General features: G+C 47.5%; 5 non-coding genes and 2 pseudogenes across 5 annotated transcripts; all 7 read right to left on the bottom strand.

Annotated features, from left to right (window-relative positions):
- Window positions 1–1,057: 1,057 nt before the first annotated feature.
- Window positions 1,058–1,199, bottom strand: LOC136769109 (U4 spliceosomal RNA). Its single transcript, XR_010822089.1, has one exon. It is a non-coding gene; the product is annotated as a U4 spliceosomal RNA (small nuclear RNA).
- A 1,670-nt stretch (window positions 1,200–2,869) lies between these two features.
- On the bottom strand, window positions 2,870–3,000 carry LOC136769154 (uncharacterized; annotated as a pseudogene).
- Window positions 3,001–9,032: 6,032 nt separating this feature from the next.
- On the bottom strand, window positions 9,033–9,178 carry LOC136769153 (U4 spliceosomal RNA). Its single transcript, XR_010822127.1, has one exon. It is a non-coding gene; the product is annotated as a U4 spliceosomal RNA (small nuclear RNA).
- A 1,670-nt stretch (window positions 9,179–10,848) lies between these two features.
- Window positions 10,849–10,990, bottom strand: LOC136769110 (U4 spliceosomal RNA). The gene has a single exon (XR_010822090.1). It is a non-coding gene; the product is annotated as a U4 spliceosomal RNA (small nuclear RNA).
- Window positions 10,991–12,312: 1,322 nt separating this feature from the next.
- LOC136769111 (U4 spliceosomal RNA) lies at window positions 12,313–12,454 on the bottom strand. Its single transcript, XR_010822091.1, has one exon. It is a non-coding gene; the product is annotated as a U4 spliceosomal RNA (small nuclear RNA).
- Window positions 12,455–13,776: 1,322 nt separating this feature from the next.
- On the bottom strand, window positions 13,777–13,918 carry LOC136769112 (U4 spliceosomal RNA). The gene has a single exon (XR_010822092.1). It is a non-coding gene; the product is annotated as a U4 spliceosomal RNA (small nuclear RNA).
- Window positions 13,919–15,240: 1,322 nt separating this feature from the next.
- On the bottom strand, window positions 15,241–15,369 carry LOC136769161 (uncharacterized; annotated as a pseudogene).
- Between the last annotated feature and the right edge of the window lie 2,928 nt (window positions 15,370–18,297).

Below are 18,297 nucleotides of genomic sequence, written 5' to 3' on the forward strand. Positions count from 1 at the left end.
ACATAGAAGACTGTGAAGCAGGTGATATCCACGGGGCCACCAAGTTTTCACCACGAAAGTGTTATCAACACTGCAGAAAATTGGACGTTGACATAACTTGATTTTTATTTCAGTTTTTTTCTTTATCAAGTTTCTTAGTGTATACTGTGCTTAACTCGAAACTTCCTTTTTTAAAGGATTGCAAGACTCGGATTGGGCAAATGATTCGTTCAGTTACGTAACTGATAGCTCAGCTGGAACAAGAAACAGAATGGGTAGGGAGTCCTCCAGGACCAGGGCTGTGAACCACTGGCCTAGCTACATGGCAATGTGGGATTATTTGATGCAGTTACCCCAGTTTTATGGCTGTGTTTCTGTGTGTCATTTAGTATGTTTTGTTCATTTTCCTATTTAGGCAGACTTGTGCTACTTTGAGGATGACTTGAATTCACTTTCCTTGTACAATAGCCTGGCGTTATTTCAATCATGTGAATGCCTCAAGCGGTCTACTAATAGCATTGTTTAATTGAGGAACTTCAAGTCAGACTTGCACCATTCATACAATCATGCTATACGCAATCAGAATCCGACTTCAGATTTGCGTCATATAATGGTTGTATGTGACAGCTGGAATGACGTCAGACGTCGTAACATTGACATTATTCTGAGGTCATTCCAACTTTCATAGACAAGCATTGTATGAGCACAATCTGATGTCTAGGCAACGTCATTCCAACTAACTGTGGCACCTGGAAAGGACCACGGCATATGACATCTTCTTCAGTAAACCTTATTCAGAAACAAATCGAAGCAGGGAAGCTTTTTTCGGTACAATAGCTTGAAATGGTTCAATGCTTCGGAAAGCTTACTTTCCCCCATCACTAGTTTTCAGCGATCCTTTATAAAGATCTTGATTGAGCCTGATGGGAATCGTTGCGTTTCTATCATTTGAAAGATGATACAGGGAGTCCAGCGTACAGCGTTTAAATTGAGGAACGCATTAGCTACGCTCCTCGGATACCTTGACCTACACGTTGTAGCCAGTCGTGAATCTTCTGTTTTTCCACAAGAAAACCAGTCTCCCAGGAGACTGTCAAAAATTGCCGGCACCAGCTATATTTCAAGCCAGTGCAAGCGGGGTATTGGGTAAAGTTTTCAACTAGCAATAATCGCGCCTCGGATCAACCTCATCAGCTACGATACTGCCACTGCGCAAAGATAAAGCACTGTCAGGGACGCAAAACCAACCGTCTTACAACACGAAGCAAGCGTGTCGTGGTGATGTCTCTTAAATATACATTATATTTTAAATACAATGATATTGAAGTATATAAAGGGTCATTATATAAGCATAAACAACGTAATTGGGATGTATGAGAAAACAGTTCAGTCAAGGGCATTACATACATCTTTTAAAGATAACCGGGACATCATGGGATATAATATTATGCAAATGTAGAGGATGGAAGGAGGGTAGATTCTTGTGCTTGTAAGTAATGCTTGTGGGAAGCACCGGCACTTCTGATGTGAATCTTTTCCCATTAAGTTCAACGCGTTGAATGTTGCCTAATGCCTATGACACACATTTAGTTGAGGATCATTGTACCAGTGACACGGAGTCTGAAGCAGAAGTTGCCAGTGCAGACCCTCTGAATCACTGATGGTATGTCAGCAGCACTCTTGAACACATATATGTCAATGTGTGTCGCACCCTTCATTGTGACGATGCTTCCCTTTTTGAACTAAATATCAGAAAATGTTGGCAGTGAATAGGAAAACGAATTTTTGTGATATCAGAATCTTTCCATTGCTGCACGGCTTGACAAGTGGAAGACATAGAAGACTGTGAAGCAGGTGATATCCACGGGGCCACCAAGTTTTCACCACGAAAGTGTTATCAACACTGCAGAAAATTGGACGTTGACATAACTTGATTTTTATTTCAGTTTTTTTCTTTATCAAGTTTCTTAGTGTATACTGTGCTTAACTCGAAACTTCCTTTTTTAAAGGATTGCAAGACTCGGATTGGGCAAATGATTCGTTCAGTTATGTAACTGATAGCTCAGCTGGAACAAGAAACAGAATGGGTAGGGAGTCCTCCAGGACCAGGGCTGTGAACCACTGGCCTAGCTACATGGCAATGTGGGATTATTTGATGCAGTTACCCCAGTTTTATGGCTGTGTTTCTGTGTGTCATTTAGTATGTTTTGTTCATTTTCCTGTTTAGGCAGACTTGTGCTACTTTGAGGATGACTTGAATTCACTTTCCTTGTACAATAGCCTGGCGTTATTTCAATCATGTGAATGCCTCAAGCGGTCTACTAATAGCATTGTTTAATTGAGGAACTTCAAGTCAGACTTGCACCATTCATACAATCATGCTATACGCAATCAGAATCCGACTTCAGATTTGCGTCATATAATGGTTGTATGTGACAGCTGGAATGACGTCAGACGTCGTAACATTGACATTATTCTGAGGTCATTCCAACTTTCATAGACAAGCATTGTATGAGCACAATCTGATGTCTAGGCAACGTCATTCCAACTAACTGTGGCACCTGGAAAGGACCACGGCATATGACATCTTCTTCAGTAAACCTTATTCAGAAACAAATCGAAGCAGGGAAGCTTTTTTCGGTACAATAGCTTGAAATGGTTCAATGCTTCGGAAAGCTTACTTTCCCCCATCACTAGTTTTCAGCGATCCTTTATAAAGATCTTGATTGAGCCTGATGGGAATCGTTGCGTTTCTATCATTTGAAAGATGATACAGGGAGTCCAGCGTACAGCGTTTAAATTGAGGAACGCATTAGCTACGCTCCTCGGATACCTTGACCTACACGTTGTAGCCAGTCGTGAATCTTCTGTTTTTCCACAAGAAAACCAGTCTCCCAGGAGACTGTCAAAAATTGCCGGCACCAGCTATATTTCAAGCCAGTGCAAGCGGGGTATTGGGTAAAGTTTTCAACTAGCAATAATCTGTTTATTTGGTTAAAGTATTTCACATTTTACAAAATTATAAACAATTCCAATTTTAATACTTATGATTAAAATCGTTTAAAATATCAGTTCTTAAAATCACTTAAAATTTTTAAAATCTTTGTGATTTTTAACAAAACTAAAACAATAAACTTTAAAATAAACGTGCTCAAATCAAATAAACAAAACGTGATAAAAGCAAAAAATTGCACACCAACAAAAGAGTCAAATACATTGAAAATAACAGAAAATGCATTAAACAAATTAAAAAAACAATTAAAAAGTAAAAAATAAAAAACAAACAAAAAAGTCTAATGCATTTTAAATTAAACCCAAAACGGTCAATGTATTTGACAAAAAAATATAACAAAACTCTACCAAAAACCCTAAACAGTGTGATTTAAAAACAACTAAATCTTTAAAAACAATTAAGATTCATTATTTAAAATCTTCTTTTAAAAACAATCATTCATAAAATCTTTAAAAGATCTTGGACTCGGGCTCCAGCAGGGGGAACTAACCGTCCCCGGAGGTGGGTCCCATCATGGGATCCTGAGCTCCCCCAGATCTTGTATGCGCCAGTTCTTAAAGGCTTCCTCCTTGCCCCTCTGATGGACCTCCAGATTGACGTAGTCTTTCACAAACACCATGCCCCTCCGCGCGATGACGATCGGGTCCAGCTCCTGCTTATTGAACAAACAGATGTTCCGTCCCTCCCACAGTGCCTGCTTCACTGCGCAGACGACACGCCACCAGCACCTCAAGGTAGATGTAGAAATTCCCTTGGCTGGACCGTATAGGATCTGCTGGGCGGTCGCCCGCGCAGGAACGGCGAACCTGTGGAGGAACGGAGAAAACAGGAGCCAGACCCTGTGGGCGGAGGGGCACTCACTAAAGATGTGAGCCTCCGTCTCCTTCCCCAAGCAACCCTTATAGGGGCAGGTGTCATAAGGAGCTATGCCCCTTCTGTGCATAAACACTCGGGTGGGGAGACACCGACTCACAGCCATCCAGGAGACATCTTTCTGCGTGTTCGTGAGGCAAACGTGCGTAGCGTTAGCCCAGATAAACCGGCAGGTTTCGGGAGGGAAATCTTCTATCCGGCTGGTCTCCTGGGCAGATCTCATCTGACTACAGATGGTCTTATAATCCCAGGAGGCCAGCACGACTTTATGGAGGCCTACTTCGAGCGCAAAGGCTCGGAGCGCCCCGTAGAACGGCGGGGGATCCCACGAGTGCGGCCTGGTGTTGTCCATGGCGCAGAGGTCGAATGGTCTCAGGCTGCTGGCAAAATAAAAGCGGTTCATGAAACTCACTTTCTTGCCAGCAGCCTGGATGTTCTTGACCACATAGGCCAGCCCCTGCGCCTTTATCAGCCGCACAACGTCCGGGACCCCCCTGCCTCCATCCAGGGTACCCTTCACCATCTGCACTCTTTTCAGCCTCTCCATTTTGCTCCCCCAGACAAACCGAAATATAATTCGGGTCACTAGTTTTGCGATACCCTTGTCTGGGGGGAAGATCATTCCTACGTAGAGGAGTATCGGGAAGAGGATGGCCTTTACGACCAGCACCTTACCAGCCATCGTCAAGGTCCTTGTGCTCCAGCCGTGGATCTTCCTTTGGACCTTTGCTATGGCCTCCTCCCAGCTCCGGGTGCCCGTGTTGGTCCCGTCGATCGTGATCCCCAGAACCTTGATAAACGGCTTCACAGGGAACACGGTCGGCGGGCCCCGGCCGACAGGCCATGCCCTGGAGAGGTAGACCTCGCTCTTGGCCTTATTCACAGCGGCCCCCGTCGCCCTGCAGAAGCCGTCCAGCAGTTCCTCGACCCTGGCCACGGACGGAGCGTCCGTGCAGACCACGGCCACGTCGTCCATATAGGCCAGGGCCTTCAGTTGCTCTCCGCCGGAACCCGGGAGATGGAAACCTGTCACCCGGACGTCCCGGCGGATCGCCTGCATGAACGGCTCCAAGCAGAGGACGTACAGCAGGGCCGACAGGGGACAACCCTGCCGGACCCCCGACCTGACCGGAAATGGTTCGGTCAGGTGGCGGTTCACAAGGACCCTGCTGCTTAGGCCGCTGTAGATGATCTTGACCCACTTCCTCAGGCCAAGAGCGAGACCCATCCTCTCCATAACAAGCTGCAGGTATTCGTGGCCCACTCTGTCGAAGGCTTTCTCCTGGTCCAAGCTGATTAGGACCAGGGGAAGCCCTCTCTCGTTCGAGTAGGCCACGACATCCCTGAGCAGCATGGCGTTGTCGGCCGCCGATCTCCCCCGGGCACCACAGACCTGGTCGGGACCCACGACTTGAGGGAGTGGCCGCTGCAGCCGGAGCGTCAGTGCTTTGGCCAGTATCTTGTAGTCGGTGCACAGGAGGCTGACTGGCCGCCAGTTCCTCAGATCTTTCGTGTCTCCCTTCTTGTGAAGAAGGGAGAGGATACTCTTCTTCATCGAAGGGGCCAATCTGCCCTCTCTGTACATCGACCCCAGGACCTGGCCCAGATCTTCCTTAAGCACCTCCCAAAAGATCTTATAGAACTCAGCAGGGATCCCGTCGGGACCCGGTGTCCTTCCAGAGTTAAGACTCTTTATCACCTGGGAGAGTTCAGTGGTGGTGATCTCTGGATCCTCCTCCTCCTCCTCGTCCCCCTCATTGCGGGACTCCAACAGGGACAGAAAGTGATGGATCAGATTTTGATCCACCACCTTCTGGTCGTACAACTCCCTGTAGAAATCCCGCACCACTGTCTCAACAGCCTCTCTGCCCTCCACCTCTTGCCCCGAGGAGTCGATCATGGAGGACATTGCAGGCCGCCTCTCCTTCGTTTTCTTGAAGAAGAAGCGGCTGCATTTCTCATCGTCCTCCATGATGCGGACCCTGGAAAGGACCTTGATCTTCTCTTGCTCCTCCCGATAGAGGGCGGAGAGACTCAGTTTGACCCGGGCCAACTCCTCAGCTAGGTCGAAGCCTCTGAGCTGTAAAAGACTCAGGCGCTGGAGGCGGGCGTTTAGATGGGAATATCTCGCCCGCCTCTCGCGAGCTTTCCGTTTCCCCAGCTGAATGAAGTAGCCCTTGGTTCTTTTCTTCATCATCTCCCACCACTCTATGGGAGAATCAAAAAGGTCCTTCAGGGTCCTCCACTCCTCGAGGCGTCTGCTAAAGGTCTTAATCACACGAGGGTCATCGAGCAGAGAGGTGTTGAGCTTCCAGACCCCAGGCCCCGACTCCCGTGTGCTCGGAATGAGCACCTCTGTCGTCAGGAGCCTGTGGTCTGAAAAGAAGACCGCCTCCGAAGACATGGCGGTCCTCTCCAGTGGCTTGCTGAGGAGGACGAGATCTATCCTGGAGAAGGAGGAGCCAGAAGAACTCACCCAGGTGAACAAGGGGACCAGGTCCCGACCTGCGTCGCAGAGTTCAAAGTCCTCCACGAACGCAGCGAGGTCCCTGCTGGATCTATCGTTGCGGGGCTTACTCCGGTCTACATCCCTCAGAGCACAGTTGAAATCACCTGAAATGATAACTGGCAAGGTGCCGATCAGGAGCGGGCGTAGCTGAGGGAGAAAGAGGACTCTCTCTCTCTGGCTGGTGGGGGCATAGACATTGACCAGCCTCAATACAGCCCCCTTGTATTTAAAATCGAGGCTGGCCAGTCTGCCCGCCTCTATAACCTTGAATGTTTTAACTATTAAGAAGGGGTTTTTCAGGAGTACGGCAATCCCGTCCGCTCGGGACACATTGGACCCCGACCAGAAGGATTCTCCTAGGGTCCAAGTGTCCCGGAGATCTTTGTATTCTTTTTGGAACGGGATGCCGCACTCCTGCAAACAGATAATATCCGCCTTCATTCCAGCCAGAGAGTTTAAAACATCGGTCCTCTTTTTCACCTCAGCAATGCTCCTCACATTAATTGAAATAATGGTTAATGCCATAATGGCTGTGAGGGCAATTACCCGCTCCGTAACAATCATGTAAAGAAACCTTTCTCTTCCCCACTCCTCTCTTCTCCCTCACCTAGCTTAGCGCTAGCACCCATCATTTCAATCATTTGCCTCACCGCTTGATCCTCTAGGAAGACTATGGGGGGGGCTCGGCTCCCGCCACCCGGTAAGGCGGGCAAAACTCCACTGGGCTCAGGGCCCGTGGTGCTGGAGGTTCTCCCTGGTTCCTTTGAGGCCGAGGCCCGACGAACAGATGGCAGGGCAGAGGCTTTATGTACAACTGGGGAGAAAACTGTATAGACCCCGCTAGTCGTTCTTTTAACTAATGGTGGGGGAGGGGGTGGTCTCTCCCTTCCCGGCTGTCTGCCGCCGCAGGCCTCCTCCCCCAGCGCCAGTGACCTTGCCATCACGTCCCTGATGTCTTTCTGGGAAAGGACACTGGCGCCGACTCTCGTCTCCTGAGGACCTGCGGCTCTCCCACTACTGCCGGGAGGGCATACCTGACCCCTCCCCTGGGAGAGTCTCAGTTGTGGGGCAGGAGGAATGTTATTTCTAGGGGGCCTCTCATCTACCAGGCTGCCCACTCGGGGCAGTGGAGAAGGCCCACCACTCTCCTCTCCGGAGTCAGAGTGGGGCGTATAAAAATTAGAGGGAGGGGACTCTGGAGCGGGGGAGGAGCCGGCAGGGGGGGGAGAATCTGCAGAATGAATCCTCTTTTTCATCATACCCCCCCTACCCATGCTCCTCTTCTCAGCCCTCCTTCTCTTCCCCGCTACCACTGTCCACTCTCCCTCTGCCTCCACTTCTGACCCAGAGTCAGAGAGGGAGCCTATGAGGCTCCTGAGGATTGTTTCCTCTCTACCCCCATCTTGGGGTATCACCTTTGGAGGAGCCTCCGCTTGGTTTTCTCTCTCTCCACCACCCCCGAGGGCCCGCGCCCTATTTGCATAGGAGGAGGGACAATTTCTAAAGAGGTGCCCTCCCCCACCGCACAGGTTGCAGGCCCTCTCCTGCTTGCAGGCCCTGGTCTGATGTTCCCCGCCGCAGACCTTGCACTTAACAACGGTACAGGCTGCGGCTAAATGACCCAGGGCCCCGCAGTTCCTACATAATTTGGGCATGCCATGATAAAAGACAAGCCCCCTATTTGCTCCTAAAACCACGGTGCTTGGTAGATGGCGTACTCCGCCGATGGCGGCCACTTCCACCTGCAGACGCACCTGCCACCGCCTAGCACCGGTCCAGACCCCATCCTCATCATTAACTCTCCTACTTTCAGACAGGATCTCACAGTGTCTCCTCAGCCATACTTCTACGTCGTACTCTGCCACTGCTTCGTTGTAAAACTGAATAGTTACAATTTTAATCTCTCTATCTGTCAGGGCGTCGACCACAAAGTCATTCAGGGGCATGCTGTCTTTTTTCTCCCTATACAGGTTCCAAAAACTCTCCAGCACTTGAGGGTTCTTAAAGCTCACCTCGAACACGTCCCTAGGTCCAGGCAGTTTTACCACACAGTTCAGCTCAGAAGGGGCAAAGCCCAGGCCCCTCTGCAGCACGGACCTGCTGAACTCCAGCCGGGTGAGGGCCGCGGTCTCGGCTCCAGCCTCACGGCTGAAGCGCACCGCATTATGGCGCCTCACACCGGCGGTTCGCTGGGCCATGCTGCACTTTCCTACCTTGGAGAAGGGTCGGGAGGCTCTCAATCCGGAGGTCGGGGCAAGTCCACCTGGCTGGGGAGCAGCTTCCACCTCCGGGGCTCTTGCAGGGAGCGGGCCTTGCGGGGAGAAGTCCGGGCCCTGGCTGCAGGAGGCCTCCCTCAGGGACGTTGCCGATCGGCCTGGTCGGTCCCTGGAATCCGAGGCCTCTCCTGGATCCTGGCTGGTGACGTCAGCGGGGAGCAGTCCTGGTCAGGCCGGGCTCCGGGTAGATGGTCGGCCGGGCTTCTGGATGGGACCCACTCCGTGAGGAGTCCTCCGACCCCTCTGGCTAGGTCCCCTGTCGCTCCCGGTCCGTCCCAATCTCCACTCGCCTCGGCCTCCGGACCGCTCCAAGGACCCAGGACTCTGCAGCTCTGTCAACCGGCACCTCCCCGTCTCGTCTGGTCTGGCCTGATGGATCAGCTCCCTGCAAGGAAAAAAGAAAGACTGTCAAGTACAGTTCAAAAGCCCCCTGCTGGACAAAGGTTTCTCTCGCTATTGGCTAGCAACTAGCAATAATCGCGCCTCGGATCAACCTCATCAGCTACGATACTGCCACTGCGCAAAGATAAAGCACTGTCAGGGACGCAAAACCAACCGTCTTACAACACGAAGCAAGCGTGTCGTGGTGATGTCTCTTAAATATACATTATATTTTAAATACAATGATATTGAAGTATATAAAGGGTCATTATATAAGCATAAACAACGTAATTGGGATGTATGAGAAAACAGTTCAGTCAAGGGCATTACATACATCTTTTAAAGATAACCGGGACATCATGGGATATAATATTATGCAAATGTAGAGGATGGAAGGAGGGTAGATTCTTGTGCTTGTAAGTAATGCTTGTGGGAAGCACCGGCACTTCTGATGTGAATCTTTTCCCATTAAGTTCAACGCGTTGAATGTTGCCTAATGCCTATGACACACATTTAGTTGAGGATCATTGTACCAGTGACACGGAGTCTGAAGCAGAAGTTGCCAGTGCAGACCCTCTGAATCACTGATGGTATGTCAGCAGCACTCTTGAACACATATATGTCAATGTGTGTCGCACCCTTCATTGTGACGATGCTTCCCTTTTTGAACTAAATATCAGAAAATGTTGGCAGTGAATAGGAAAACGAATTTTTGTGATATCAGAATCTTTCCATTGCTGCACGGCTTGACAAGTGGAAGACATAGAAGACTGTGAAGCAGGTGATATCCACGGGGCCACCAAGTTTTCACCACGAAAGTGTTATCAACACTGCAGAAAATTGGACGTTGACATAACTTGATTTTTATTTCAGTTTTTTTCTTTATCAAGTTTCTTAGTGTATACTGTGCTTAACTCGAAACTTCCTTTTTTAAAGGATTGCAAGACTCGGATTGGGCAAATGATTCGTTCAGTTACGTAACTGATAGCTCAGCTGGAACAAGAAACAGAATGGGTAGGGAGTCCTCCAGGACCAGGGCTGTGAACCACTGGCCTAGCTACATGGCAATGTGGGATTATTTGATGCAGTTACCCCAGTTTTATGGCTGTGTTTCTGTGTGTCATTTAGTATGTTTTGTTCATTTTCCTGTTTAGGCAGACTTGTGCTACTTTGAGGATGACTTGAATTCACTTTCCTTGTACAATAGCCTGGCGTTATTTCAATCATGTGAATGCCTCAAGCGGTCTACTAATAGCATTGTTTAATTGAGGAACTTCAAGTCAGACTTGCACCATTCATACAATCATGCTATACGCAATCAGAATCCGACTTCAGATTTGCGTCATATAATGGTTGTATGTGACAGCTGGAATGACGTCAGACGTCGTAACATTGACATTATTCTGAGGTCATTCCAACTTTCATAGACAAGCATTGTATGAGCACAATCTGATGTCTAGGCAACGTCATTCCAACTAACTGTGGCACCTGGAAAGGACCACGGCATATGACATCTTCTTCAGTAAACCTTATTCAGAAACAAATCGAAGCAGGGAAGCTTTTTTCGGTACAATAGCTTGAAATGGTTCAATGCTTCGGAAAGCTTACTTTCCCCCATCACTAGTTTTCAGCGATCCTTTATAAAGATCTTGATTGAGCCTGATGGGAATCGTTGCGTTTCTATCATTTGAAAGATGATACAGGGAGTCCAGCGTACAGCGTTTAAATTGAGGAACGCATTAGCTACGCTCCTCGGATACCTTGACCTACACGTTGTAGCCAGTCGTGAATCTTCTGTTTTTCCACCAGAACACCAGTCTCCCAGGAGACTGTCAAAAATTGCCGGCACCAGCTATATTTCAAGCCAGTGCAAGCGGGGTATTGGGTAAAGTTTTCAACTAGCAATAATCGCGCCTCGGATCAACCTCATCAGCTACGATACTGCCACTGCGCAAAGATAAAGCACTGTCAGGGACGCAAAACCAACCGTCTTACAACACGAAGCAAGCGTGTCGTGGTGATGTCTCTTAAATATACATTATATTTTAAATACAATGATATTGAAGTATATAAAGGGTCATTATATAAGCATAAACAACGTAATTGGGATGTATGAGAAAACAGTTCAGTCAAGGGCATTACATACATCTTTTAAAGATAACCGGGACATCATGGGATATAATATTATGCAAATGTAGAGGATGGAAGGAGGGTAGATTCTTGTGCTTGTAAGTAATGCTTGTGGGAAGCACCGGCACTTCTGATGTGAATCTATTCCCATTAAGTTCAACGCGTTGAATGTTGCCTAATGCCTATGACACACATTTAGTTGAGGATCATTGTACCAGTGACACGGAGTCTGAAGCAGAAGTTGCCAGTGCAGACCCTCTGAATCACTGATGGTATGTCAGCAGCACTCTTGAACACATATATGTCAATGTGTGTCGCACCCTTCATTGTGACGATGCTTCCCTTTTTGAACTAAATATCAGAAAATGTTGGCAGTGAATAGGAAAACGAATTTTTGTGATATCAGAATCTTTCCATTGCTGCACGGCTTGACAAGTGGAAGACATAGAAGACTGTGAAGCAGGTGATATCCACGGGGCCACCAAGTTTTCACCACGAAAGTGTTATCAACACTGCAGAAAATTGGACGTTGACATAACTTGATTTTTATTTCAGTTTTTTTCTTTATCAAGTTTCTTAGTGTATACTGTGCTTAACTCGAAACTTCCTTTTTTAAAGGATTGCAAGACTCGGATTGGGCAAATGATTCGTTCAGTTACGTAACTGATAGCTCAGCTGGAACAAGAAACAGAATGGGTAGGGAGTCCTCCAGGACCAGGGCTGTGAACCACTGGCCTAGCTAAACTAGCCAACTTTCATAGACAAGCATTGTATGAGCACAATCTGATGTCTAGGCAACGTCATTCCAACTAACTGTGGCACCTGGAAAGGACCACGGCATATGACATCTTCTTCAGTAAACCTTATTCAGAAACAAATCGAAGCAGGGAAGCTTTTTTCGGTACAATAGCTTGAAATGGTTCAATGCTTCGGAAAGCTTACTTTCCCCCATCACTAGTTTTCAGCGATCCTTTATAAAGATCTTGATTGAGCCTGATGGGAATCGTTGCGTTTCTATCATTTGAAAGATGATACAGGGAGTCCAGCGTACAGCGTTTAAATTGAGGAACGCATTAGCTACGCTCCTCGGATACCTTGACCTACACGTTGTAGCCAGTCGTGAATCTTCTGTTTTTCCACAAGAAAACCAGTCTCCCAGGAGACTGTCAAAAATTGCCGGCACCAGCTATATTTCAAGCCAGTGCAAGCGGGGTATTGGGTAAAGTTTTCAACTAGCAATAATCGCGCCTCGGATCAACCTCATCAGCTACGATACTGCCACTGCGCAAAGATAAAGCACTGTCAGGGACGCAAAACCAACCGTCTTACAACACGAAGCAAGCGTGTCGTGGTGATGTCTCTTAAATATACATTATATTTTAAATACAATGATATTGAAGTATATAAAGGGTCATTATATAAGCATAAACAACGTAATTGGGATGTATGAGAAAACAGTTCAGTCAAGGGCATTACATACATCTTTTAAAGATAACCGGGACATCATGGGATATAATATTATGCAAATGTAGAGGATGGAAGGAGGGTAGATTCTTGTGCTTGTAAGTAATGCTTGTGGGAAGCACCGGCACTTCTGATGTGAATCTTTTCCCATTAAGTTCAACGCGTTGAATGTTGCCTAATGCCTATGACACACATTTAGTTGAGGATCATTGTACCAGTGACACGGAGTCTGAAGCAGAAGTTGCCAGTGCAGACCCTCTGAATCACTGATGGTATGTCAGCAGCACTCTTGAACACATATATGTCAATGTGTGTCGCACCCTTCATTGTGACGATGCTTCCCTTTTTGAACTAAATATCAGAAAATGTTGGCAGTGAATAGGAAAACGAATTTTTGTGATATCAGAATCTTTCCATTGCTGCACGGCTTGACAAGTGGAAGACATAGAAGACTGTGAAGCAGGTGATATCCACGGGGCCACCAAGTTTTCACCACGAAAGTGTTATCAACACTGCAGAAAATTGGACGTTGACATAACTTGATTTTTATTTCAGTTTTTTTCTTTATCAAGTTTCTTAGTGTATACTGTGCTTAACTCGAAACTTCCTTTTTTAAAGGATTGCAAGACTCGGATTGGGCAAATGATTCGTTCAGTTACGTAACTGATAGCTCAGCTGGAACAAGAAACAGAATGGGTAGGGAGTCCTCCAGGACCAGGGCTGTGAACCACTGGCCTAGCTAAACTAGCCAACTTTCATAGACAAGCATTGTATGAGCACAATCTGATGTCTAGGCAACGTCATTCCAACTAACTGTGGCACCTGGAAAGGACCACGGCATATGACATCTTCTTCAGTAAACCTTATTCAGAAACAAATCGAAGCAGGGAAGCTTTTTTCGGTACAATAGCTTGAAATGGTTCAATGCTTCGGAAAGCTTACTTTCCCCCATCACTAGTTTTCAGCGATCCTTTATAAAGATCTTGATTGAGCCTGATGGGAATCGTTGCGTTTCTATCATTTGAAAGATGATACAGGGAGTCCAGCGTACAGCGTTTAAATTGAGGAACGCATTAGCTACGCTCCTCGGATACCTTGACCTACACGTTGTAGCCAGTCGTGAATCTTCTGTTTTTCCACAAGAAAACCAGTCTCCCAGGAGACTGTCAAAAATTGCCGGCACCAGCTATATTTCAAGCCAGTGCAAGCGGGGTATTGGGTAAAGTTTTCAACTAGCAATAATCGCGCCTCGGATCAACCTCATCAGCTACGATACTGCCACTGCGCAAAGATAAAGCACTGTCAGGGACGCAAAACCAACCGTCTTACAACACGAAGCAAGCGTGTCGTGGTGATGTCTCTTAAATATACATTATATTTTAAATACAATGATATTGAAGTATATAAAGGGTCATTATATAAGCATAAACAACGTAATTGGGATGTATGAGAAAACAGTTCAGTCAAGGGCATTACATACATCTTTTAAAGATAACCGGGACATCATGGGATATAATATTATGCAAATGTAGAGGATGGAAGGAGGGTAGATTCTTGTGCTTGTAAGTAATGCTTGTGGGAAGCACCGGCACTTCTGATGTGAATCTTTTCCCATTAAGTTCAACGCGTTGAATGTTGCCTAATGCCTATGACACACATTTAGTTGAGGATCATTGTACCAGTGACACGGAGTCTGAAGCAGAAGTTGCCAGTGCAGACCCTCTGAATCCCTGTTGGTATGTCAGCAGCACTCTTGAACACATATATGTCAATGTGTGTCGCACCCTTCATTGTGACGATGCTTCCCTTTTTGAACTAAATATCAGAAAATGTTGGCAGTGAATAGGAAAACGAATTTTTGTGATATCAGAATCTTTCCATTGCTGCACGGCTTGACAAGTGGAAGACATAGAAGACTGTGAAGCAGGTGATATCCACGGGGCCACCAAGTTTTCACCACGAAAGTGTTATCAACACTGCAGAAAATTGGACGTTGACATAACTTGATTTTTATTTCAGTTTTTTTCTTTATCAAGTTTCTTAGTGTATACTGTGCTTAACTCGAAACTTCCTTTTTTAAAGGATTGCAAGACTCGGATTGGGCAAATGATTCGTTCAGTTACGTAACTGATAGCTCAGCTGGAACAAGAAACAGAATGGGTAGGGAGTCCTCCAGGACCAGGGCTGTGAACCACTGGCCTAGCTAAACTAGCCAACTTTCATAGACAAGCATTGTATGAGCACAATCTGATGTCTAGGCAACGTCATTCCAACTAACTGTGGCACCTGGAAAGGACCACGGCATATGACATCTTCTTCAGTAAACCTTATTCAGAAACAAATCGAAGCAGGGAAGCTTTTTTCGGTACAATAGCTTGAAATGGTTCAATGCTTCGGAAAGCTTACTTTCCCCCATCACTAGTTTTCAGCGATCCTTTATAAAGATCTTGATTGAGCCTGATGGGAATCGTTGCGTTTCTATCATTTGAAAGATGATACAGGGAGTCCAGCGTACAGCGTTTAAATTGAGGAACGCATTAGCTACGCTCCTCGGATACCTTGACCTACACGTTGTAGCCAGTCGTGAATCTTCTGTTTTTCCACAAGAAAACCAGTCTCCCAGGAGACTGTCAAAAATTGCCGGCACCAGCTATATTTCAAGCCAGTGCAAGCGGGGTATTGGGTAAAGTTTTCAACTAGCAATACTGTTTATTGGGTTGAAGTATTTTACATTGCATGAAATAAAAACAATTCAATATTTAATACTTATGATTAAAATCGTTAAAATACCAATCCTTAAAATCACTTAAAATTTTTAAAATCTTGTGATTTTTAACCAAACTAAAACAATTAACTTTAAAATAAACGTGCTCAAATCAAATAAACAAAACGTGATAAAAGCAAAAAATTGCACACCAACAAAAGAGTCAGATACATTGAAAATAACAGAAAATGCATTGAACAAATTAAAAAAACAATTAAAAAGGAAAAAATAAAAAACAAACAAAAAAGGTCCAATGCATTTTAAATTAAACCCAAAACGGTCAATGTATCTGACAACAAAATATAACAAAACTATACCTAAAAAGCCCTAAACAATGTGATTTAAAAACAACTAAGTCTTTAAAAACAATTAAGAATCATTATTTAAAATCTTCTTTTAAAAACAATCATTCATAAAATCTTTAAAAGATCTTTAAAAGATCTTGGACTCGGGCTCCAGCAGGGGGAACTAACCGTCCCCGGAGGTGGGTCCCATCATGGGATCCTGAGCTCCCCCAGATCTTGTATGCGCCAGTTCTTAAAGGCTTCCTCCTTGCCCCTCTGATGGACCTCCAGATTGACGTAGTCTTTCACAAACACCATGCCCCTCCGCGCGATGACGATCGGGTCCAGCTCCTGCTTATTGAACAAACAGATGTTCCGTCCCTCCCACAGTGCCTGCTTCACTGCGCAGACGACACGCCACCAGCACCTCAAGGTAGATGTAGAAATTCCCTTGGCTGGACCGTATAGGATCTGCTGGGCGGTCGCCCGCGCAGGAACGGCGAACCTGTGGAGGAACGGAGAAAACAGGAGCCAGACCCTGTGGGCGGAGGGGCACTCACTAAAGATGTGAGCCTCCGTCTCCTTCCCCAAGCAACCCTTATAGGGGCAGGTGTCATAAGGAGCTATGCCCCTTCTGTGCATAAACACTCGGGTGGGGAGACACCGACTCACAGCCATCCAGGAGACATCTTTCTGCGTGTTCGTGAGGCAAACGTGCGTAGCGTTAGCCCAGATAAACCGGCAGGTTTCGGGAGGGAAATCTTCTATCCGGCTGGTCTCCTGGGCAGATCTCATCTGACTACAGATGGTCTTATAATCCCAGGAGGCCAGCACGACTTTATGGAGGCCTACTTCGAGCGCAAAGGCTCGGAGCGCCCTGTAGAACGGCGGGGGATCCCACGAGTGCGGCCTGGTGTTGTCCATGGCGCAGATGCCGAATGGTCTCAGGCTGCTGGCAAAATAAAAGCGGTTCATGAAACTCACTTTCTTGCCAGCAGCCTGGATGTTCTTGACCACATAGGCCAGCCCCTGCGCCTTTATCAGCCGCACAACGTCCGGGACCCCCCTGCCTCCATCCAGGGTACCCTTCACCATCTGCACTCTTTTCAGCCTCTCCATTTTGCTCCCCCAGACAAACCGAAATATAATTCGGGTCACTAGATTTGCGATACCCTTGTCTGGGGGGAAGATCATTCCTACGTAGAGGAGTATCGGGAAGAGGATGGCCTTTACGACCAGCACCTTACCAGCCATCGTCAAGGTCCTTGTGCTCCAGCCGTGGATCTTCCTTTGGACCTTTGCTATGGCCTCCTCCCAGCTCCGGGTGCCCGTGTTGGTCCCGTCGATCGTGATCCCCAGAACCTTGATAAACGGCTTCACAGGGAACACGGTCGGCGGGCCCCGGCCGACAGGCCATGCCCTGGAGAGGTAGACCTCGCTCTTGGCCTTATTCACAGCGGCCCCCGTCGCCCTGCAGAAGCCGTCCAGCAGTTCCTCGACCCTGGCCACGGACGGAGCGTCCGTGCAGACCACGGCCACGTCGTCCATATAGGCCAGGGCCTTCAGTTGCTCTCCGCCGGAACCCGGGAGATGGAAACCTGTCACCCGGACGTCCCGGCGGATCGCCTGCATGAATGGCTCCAAGCAGAGGACGTACAGCAGGGCCGACAGGGAGGTCCCTGCTGGATCTATCGTTGCGGGGCTTACTCCGGTCTACATCCCTCAGAGCACAGTTGAAATCACCTGAAATGATAACTGGCAAGGTGCCGATCAGGAGCGGGCGTAGCTGAGGGAGAAAGAGGACTCTCTCTCTCTGGCTGGTGGGGGCATAGACATTGACCAGCCTCAATACAGCCCCCTTGTATTTAAAATCGAGGCTGGCCAGTCTGCCCGCCTCTATAACCTTGAATGTTTTAACTATTTAGAAGGGGTTTTTCAGGAGTACGGCAATCCCGTCCGCTCGGGACACATTGGACCCCGACCAGAAGGATTCTCCTAGGGTCCAAGTGTCCCGGAGATCTTTGTATTCTTTTTGGAACGAGATGCCGCACTCCTGCAAACAGATAATATCCGCCTTCATGCCAGCCAGAGAGTTTAAAACATCGGTCCTCTTTTTCACCTCAGCAATGCTCCTCACATTAATTGAAATAATGGTTAATGCCATAATGGCTGTGAGGGCAATTACCCGCTCCGTAACAATCATGTAAAGAAACCTTTCTCTTCCCCACTCCTCTCTTCTCCCTCACCTAGCTTAGCGCTAGCACCCATCATTTCAATCATTTGCCTCACCGCTTGATCCTCTAGGAAGACTATGGGGGGGGGCTCGGCTCCCGCCACCCGGTAAGGCGGGCAAAACTCCACTGGGCTCAGGGCCCGTGGTGCTGGAGGTTCTCCCTGGTTCCTTTGAGGCCGAGGCCCGACGAACAGATGGCAGGGCAGAGGCTTTATGTACAACTGGGGAGAAAACTGTATAGACCCCGCTAGTCGTTCTTTTAACTAATGGTGGGGGAGGGGGTGGTCTCTCCCTTCCCGGCTGTCTGCCGCCGCAGGCCTCCTCCCCCAGCGCCAGTGACCTTGCCATCACGTCCCTGATGTCTTTCTGGGAAAGGACTCTTGCGCCGACT

This window comes from Amia ocellicauda, chromosome 14 (genome assembly GCF_036373705.1).
Source record: "Amia ocellicauda isolate fAmiCal2 chromosome 14, fAmiCal2.hap1, whole genome shotgun sequence".
Taxonomy (NCBI): Eukaryota; Metazoa; Chordata; class Actinopteri; order Amiiformes; family Amiidae; genus Amia; species Amia ocellicauda.